This window comes from Mandrillus leucophaeus, unplaced genomic scaffold (genome assembly GCF_000951045.1).
Source record: "Mandrillus leucophaeus isolate KB7577 unplaced genomic scaffold, Mleu.le_1.0 Scaffold884, whole genome shotgun sequence".
Classification (NCBI taxonomy): Eukaryota; Metazoa; Chordata; class Mammalia; order Primates; family Cercopithecidae; genus Mandrillus; species Mandrillus leucophaeus.
The window spans coordinates 784,415-792,141 of NW_012109630.1; the positions used below are offsets into that span (position 1 = coordinate 784,415).

General features: G+C 36.6%; 1 protein-coding gene and 1 pseudogene across 3 annotated transcripts in view; one reads left to right on the top strand and one right to left on the bottom strand.

Annotated features, from left to right (window-relative positions):
- LOC105531415 overlaps positions 1-6,578 on the top strand; it is a 33,390-nt pseudogene extending 26,812 nt beyond the window's left edge.
- Positions 1-7,727, bottom strand: part of DPYD (dihydropyrimidine dehydrogenase) — a 903,050-nt gene that overhangs the window by 720,400 nt on the left and 174,923 nt on the right. The window lies entirely within an intron of this gene.

Here is a 7,727-nt window from a genome sequence, read left to right on the forward strand (position 1 = left end):
CCTAGATTTCCATTAAGTAGCAGTTTTCTGCAGAAAGGAATAGGACATTTTGGAAGGAATAAAGTATTATTTGGCATAATGATTTTCATTCCCAAAGAATACAAGAGCTGGATACAATTATACAAATTTTTCTAAGGCAATGGAAAAGCAATAGTCAACAAGGTGGTAACAGGCTCCTTCTTTACCTTGAAAAGACACTATTTTTAACATTTTTCAAACAGAGAATAATCTCTATCACGTATTTGAGTTATAAAAAGCCATTTAACATATCATGCTGGAAAACATTTGTCATTATATAATGATTTCATTTTAAATATTTATAAGAATATTTGTGGTGGTTAAAACACTTCATTTTTTAGATTAGAAAAACAGTTTTGTTTTGCTCTAAACATTTTCAAAGAGTAGGACAAGATTTCAAATCTAGTCCTCAAAATATTTCGTGGAAAATATTTCAAAGTGAAATGTGAAGTTGATTTAGAAATATTTCTGTTAAAATATAAATACATGTATTATCAACCTTGAACATATTAGCTGTTTATTCTACCTGTACAACAGCTTAAACATTTGCAAACATTATCTCCATAAATTATTTTAAAAATCACTATCCAAAGAAATAAAACAGAAAATTATAGGAAACACGTAAAAGAAGTTATCCTTCCACTTCGGAACTACCATTTAGGGTGGGAATACAAGGTGTGAGGACATGGGAACAAATTAGTGAACAAATGAATAATCGAGATGATTTCACCTCTGATTGTGCTGTGAAATGAACAAAAAACTTGGTGATTGATTTATAGAAGCAGAGATCGTTTAGATTAGGTAGTGAGGTTTTTGCATAGGACGCTACTATTTACACTAAGCCTGAATGATATTAAAAAGTCATTCAATGAAAGATCTAAGAGGAAGGACATTTTGGCAGAAGGAACTGCAAATGCAAAGGGCCAGTGCTTATTAATACGTTCATGCTCTGCATCCACAACTAAACTGCGACCTACCTAAGTTCGAAGCTCACAAATCCAAGTTGTTTGCTATAAAGATTATTATCAGTAGGACTTTACCTTCTCAACAATTAATTCATAAAAGTCTGCTATTTAATTAAAACACAAATTTGGCCACTTTATAGGGATATGATATATGACAGCACATACTGATTTTAGCTGTTAGAAATAAATAAGATGTTTTGACTTAGGTTATGTAAACAAAGAAATGCCCAATGTTTTTCAATAAATTAATTCAATAACAAAACTCAAAGCCTTTTAAAAACCTTTTCCATATTTTTTTTTTCTATGAGTGCCAAGATTTTCCAAATAAGAAAAGGGAAAAAAAATTTGAATAGTGAATGCTCTGCATGTGAATGAGAAAAACTGTTTGGAATATAAAGATATTAATAATTGTAGTGATTAACACTGTACAGGAGAACAAACTGTTTTGAGTAACTAGAAAACATACTAAGTTTGCATAAGTGCTTTCTGATATAGATTCCATATAGGCTGACTAGATAATACAACAATTACTTTAATTTCATTAAACTGGGAAACTTCATAATCCTCTTGCAAATAAAACATTTTATTGTAACAATTTATTTGCTGCACAAGTCTCTTTCAAATATTTTATTTTTTAACATTCACTAGCTCCTTAATATATCTTGTTATAATCTAAAAATGATATGCATGTGCACACACATACACAGGATGATTGTATGTAGCTAAAATAGACAATATCATAAGTATTATAAACTGATCATTGTGAAAAAATTCAAATGTTCATCCAACATATGAAAAAATGTGTAATCTAGTATTTAAGGAAATTAAATCAAAATGTACGTTTTCTCACATGAAATTTGCTAACATTAAGAAGAAAAATAGGCTGGGCACAGTGCCTCATACCTGTACTCCCAGCACTTTGCGGGGCTGAGGCGGGCAGATCACCTGAGGTCAGGAGTTCGAGGCCAGCTGGTGAAACTCCACCTCTACTAAAAATACACAAAAAAATTCCCCGGGCGTGGTAGCACGCCTGTACTCCCAGCTACTCAGGAGGCTGAGGCACGAGAATCACTTGAACCCAGGGGGTAGAGGTTGCAGTGAGCTGCACGCCAGTCAAGGTGATAGAACGAGACTCCGTCTCAATTAAAAATAAAAAAGAAAAATATTAGTGTTGGAAAGTAAATGAGAAATAAGTATTTTAATATACTGTTAGTGGCTGCATCAACTTTAAAGAGCTATTTCACATTTCTAGTAAAAAATACGTCTGCCTTTTTAACCAGGAATTGATCTCTAGTAATATATCCTATAGAGACATGCATGTATGTGCACAAAAAGACATGCATACACATTTATTTCAAATAAATGAAGGAGATGCAATTAACAAAAAAGTATATTGTCACTGTAAAGCAGTATATCTTATTTAAAAGCACACATTCTAAAGAAAGAAAATTAAATCATGGTATGATTCTGAATAATTGTATATGGCATCATATTCTCTTACATCTGTTTGATTCAAAACAGTTAGATGAATGCATTAATATTCTTTAAAACTAATCATATAACCCATATTTGGGGATTAGGAATGTTTCTGACTTCATCTGTCAATACGTAGACAGTACATTAGCTCCACAGATTTTCTAAATAATTACAAAAACATCCATATTTAATGAATAAGGAAAAAAGCCATTGCTGTTTTAAAATGAATAACTTGTGTGCTTGATTACATAGTCTAATAATTTTAAGCACCTTTTGTTTTATCTTACAAAACATTTTATATTATAAAATATTATCTGCTATAAGGTCTTTTCTTGTGCTCAACTTATTTCCATTTCTTAATAAAACGAAAAGACTATAAAATCTAGTAAGTAGAAAAATAAGTGAAAGGTAATTATTTTTAGTATTCTTTCTTGTATTCTTTATTGTATTATACAAAAATAAAAATCTTTATTTATCAAAGTCCTCTCACTTTTTCCAATGATATTGATTTAAATGTTTTTATCTCTTTAAACTACTCTCTTGCTTCCTCATTCTCATCAGGGAATACAAGAGAAATGGAGAAAATAAGACAAGATTTTCTCAATTTTGCCACTCAGCATGCTCTATATTCAGTAACTACTTCTTGAGTGTCCTCCATAGTCTTAGGCACTGCACAAGGTCATAAGGATACAGCGGGGGACAAGTCAAATCCACGTTTGACCTTAAAGAACTCAGAAATTGTACTTCTTTCTTTCTTTTATTAAAGGAAAAGTTAGCTATCCAGACTGCTCAGTTAACAACGGCAGTATTCCACCTCTCATCCTATCTTGTCTCCACAGAGAACTGTAGAGAAGCTACTTGAATTTGGAGAACTCCATGATCATCTATAAAAGTATAATTTCAATAGATTACATTGAAGGCAGAAGTGTAATTTCATGGGTTAGAAGGAAGCATTTGATGAGGAAACAGATGCATTGTTTTCACGTGCAAATTTGTTCAAAATAGGCTGACTTGTGAAAGAAAGAAGATAAGTAGAATGATAACTAGGGAGAACAGCAAAGTTGAGCCAAAGCATATTCAGTATAGAAGAATCCCACACATGCTTATGAATGGAGGAAAACTGGTAAGTAGAGAATGGAGACTCTAGAATAATAACAACAACAACAACATACAAATATATATGTGAGGGAACAAGGTGCTGAAGGAGGTAAAATAGTTTGATTGAAGGCAGAGCTTAAAAGTAAACTTACAAAGAATAGAAATATTTCTTCTAAAAGAGATAAAGTTGAAAAGTTGAGAGGTCAGATTTCTGAAGATGATGGATGGTCTCTGACAGAGCTCTGTGCAGATGATTTTCCATGGCCTCTATGATTTTTGATGGCCTCTGTAGGAGATTCACTTGGAGACTAGAAAATCAGGAGTCTAAATAATTAACTAGCTAAGAAATTTAAAATTTGTTTTGAACTTTTTTAGAGCCCTAAGGAAGAAATGTGAGAAGTTCTATTCTATCTCTAACAATGGCTCTGAAATAAACATTGAGTTCTTACAATGCCTACACCCTGCTAATTTTCAATAGGGTAACTTACGTATTCTTACATCAATCCTGGGAGGCTAATGCCACTTATCAACTGATTGCACAAATGAGACAACTGAGTCAGAAAGTGGTTCAAGTAAAATTTCAATCTGAGAAGTTTAATTCCAACACTCTTAATCACGAATATACATTTCCTCTGAGCTTATTTCCACAAGACATATTAGGATACTAGTAAATAAGTTTAATTCATATTTACTAATGATACAGGAAAAGGGCAGGGAAGTGCTGGTTACAGAATGGCGTTGTCCCTGGTGAGGGTCCACCCTCGGGCCTGTGCCCACGGACCTAAGTGAGAACAGCACTCCTGTTTTCGCGCCCAAATGTTCCATTTTCCAAGAATACTCTGGCCCACCAGGCCCCCCATCCTGTGCCTATAAAAACTCTGAGACACTAGCAGGCACCCAGACACAGGCAGCTGGACATTAAGAGGAATGCACCAGCAGAAAAGCATACCAACAGATGCTATGTTTGCCACTGATGGCAGAACGATGCAGATGACATGGAATTTGGCCAAGGGTGGTCAGCGAAGAGCCTAGCCACTGAGCCCACTGAACTGCCTGACTCCAGGGGAAGACCACCTTCCTACTCCATCCCCCTTCCGGCTCCCCATCCATCTGCTGACAGCTACTTCCACCACTCAATTAAAAACTTTGCACCCATCTTCCAAACCCACGTATGATCTGATTTTTTCAGTACACTAAGGCAAGAACCCAGGATACAGAAAGAAAGCCCTCTGTCCTGATAAGGCAGAAAGTCTAAGTGGGCTGATTAACACAAGCCCCCTGTGGACACATAAGCTGAAAGAGCACACTAACACGTTCACTGGGGCTTCGGGAGCTGTAAACACTCAACCCTAGATGCTGCCGTGGAGTCCACATTCCCCACTACCTGCCCAAATGCATGCTTCCCCTAGGGGTTTGAGCTTTGGGACAACAAAAAAGTGAGCCACATCACCACTGCACACCCTGTGAGGGGGGATAAGAGAATTTTTCTTGTTTCAACTGAGGGCTCATCCAGGATCCTGGAAGGTGAGTGTGAAAGCACAACTGCAGGATCTGCCTCTTTTCCAAAACACTGCCACCTCTCTCTCTTTCCTGTGAGTAAAAGGCTCTGTTTCCCATCATGGAGTTTTAACCACTCTAACCAGGCTGGTTAAACACCCCAGACTTCATTTTTTGTCTCTCTCTCACTGTTTGAAATGGCTCTTATCTCTTCCTTTATGATATTGAGAGTTTTGTTACAGGCTGCGGCAATGTTACTAACTAAAATGGGCATTTGATTCAGCCGCCAAAAGTGCAAATCAGACCAACTGTAGAGGTACACTGACAGCTTCTACCCAAAAAGCCACAGGTAAGCATGGCTCCGGGTACCTACACCTTACTCCTTCTCCTCCCAGGTCAGGTGCCTGGGCATGTCCACAGCATGTAAAGGCCATGCTCAACAGCCACATTTAAATTGCTTTGCCATTTTAAGGAACACATGAAATCACATTCTACTGAGAGTTTCAAGTGCGAAATAAGCAATAAAAGGTATCTTCGGGAGAGCACATGGAAACAGCACCTAAATTGTACCACCTTGAAGAAGTTAGTAACTGGGAAAGAACTAGGAAAAAAATTCATGTATATCAGTACTGTGGGAAACAGTTTGACCATTTTGAAAATTTTAAAGAACATTTTTGAAAACACACAAGTGAAAAACCTTTTGACTGTCTAAATCATCAGTAATGATTTGCTAGAAATACCATCCTCAAAGGTCACCTCATTGCATGCCAAACTGGAGTAGGGGCAAAAAAAAGGAAGAAGTTCTATGAATGCCAGGTCTGTGACAGTGTATTTAACAGCTAGGACCAGTTCAAAGATCACTTGATAATACACACTAGACATAAACCCAACCATTGTACTTTATGTGACTTGTGATTTATGCAACAAAATGAATTAAGGAGACATCTTAGTGATACTCAAATATTTCAGAGCATCTAGTAACAGAAGAAGTTCTTTCAGAAGAAACAGGTGTGCAAACTGAACCTGTAACATCAGTGACTACTACGGAACAAGTTGGGAAGGTGCATGTGCTACCATTGCTTCAGGTCCAGATGGATTCAGCACAAGTGACTATGGAACAAGTCCATCCAGATCTGCTTCAGGACAGCTAGGTACATCGTTCACACATGAGTGAGCTTTCAGAGCAGGTCCAAGTGAGTTATTTAGAAGTGGGTCGAATTCAGACTGCAGAAGGTCTGAACTGAACTGAAGAAGACTGAAGAAGGTACATGTAGAGGAGCTACATGGTGAACAGGTAAATCAGATGCCAGTGGAAGTACAAACTGCTCTTCTAGAAGCAGATTTGGACCATGTGACCCCAGAAATCATGAACCAAGAGGAGAGCGAGCCTAGCAAAACAGATGCTGCTGAGGCTGCCAGAGAAGATCACGAAGATACTGAGGATTTACAGACCAAGCCAACAGTGGATTCTGAAGTGAAAAGGCAGAGAATGAGGACAGAACAGCTATGCTGCTTTTAGAATGAAGTAACACATGAATATATTTTTTTCATTTACCTGTTGGAGTTTTGAACGGATTATGAGCACTATGACTGTCCTTAAACTAACAGGAAAATGGACCAATGTTAACCTGTTTCCTGGTGTGCTGAACTGTTTCTGCTAAAACAAATTGATTCCCCTCCACCCAATTAATGCCACAGAGGAGGAGATTTTTCCATAACTGAAGGGGAATTTTGAGAAGTATATTACTAGAAATCTAAATAGATTATATTCTTATTATATAGATGGGTACGAATGTATCTACTTTCACTGTGGTCAAAGTTCTCCCTTTTCTCTTCCCCAGATCATGTCCATTCTCAAATTTTCCCATACTGTAAAGTCAAACTTAAATCATTAGAATGCAGCTTTATGTATTCAAATGCATGTTAGAAAATTGAATATATAGGAAACACAAGGCTGCATCATAAAAACTGCATTGTTAATGCACGGTTAAATTTTGGCTTCTGGCTTTCTTTAGTTTGAAAAAATGTTCTTGTCTATCCCAGTAGTCAGAGATAACATCTCTGCAACTGAAAGAGTGGTGGAGGCAAAATTTCTAGAATGTTAAAAAAAAATACACACCCCTGCGCCTTTTCAAAACCAAATAACTTCTATAAAGCATCTCTGGTTCTTTAAAAGTTTATGTTGTAGAATAAACATTCTTCTCAGCACCACATCACACTTACTCCAAAATTGACCACATAGTTGGAAGTAAAGCACTCCTCAGCAAATGTACAAGAACAGAAATTATAACAAACTGTCTCTCAGACCACAGTGCAATCAAACTAGAACTCAGGATTAAGAAACTCATTCAAAACCGCTCTACTACATGGAAACTGAACAACCTGCTCCTGAATGACTACTGGGTCCAAAACGAAATGAAGGCAGAAATAAACATGTTCTTTGAAACCAATGAGAACAAAGATACAACATACCAGAATCTCTGGGACGCATTTAAAGCAGTATGTGAGGGAAATTTATAGCACTAAATGCCCACAAGAGAAAGCAGGAAAGATCTAAAATTGACAACCTAACATGACAATTAAAAGAACTGGAGAGCAAGAGCAAACACATTCAAAAGCTAGCAGAAGGCAAGAAATAACTAAGATCAGAGCAGAACTGAAGGAGATAGAGAC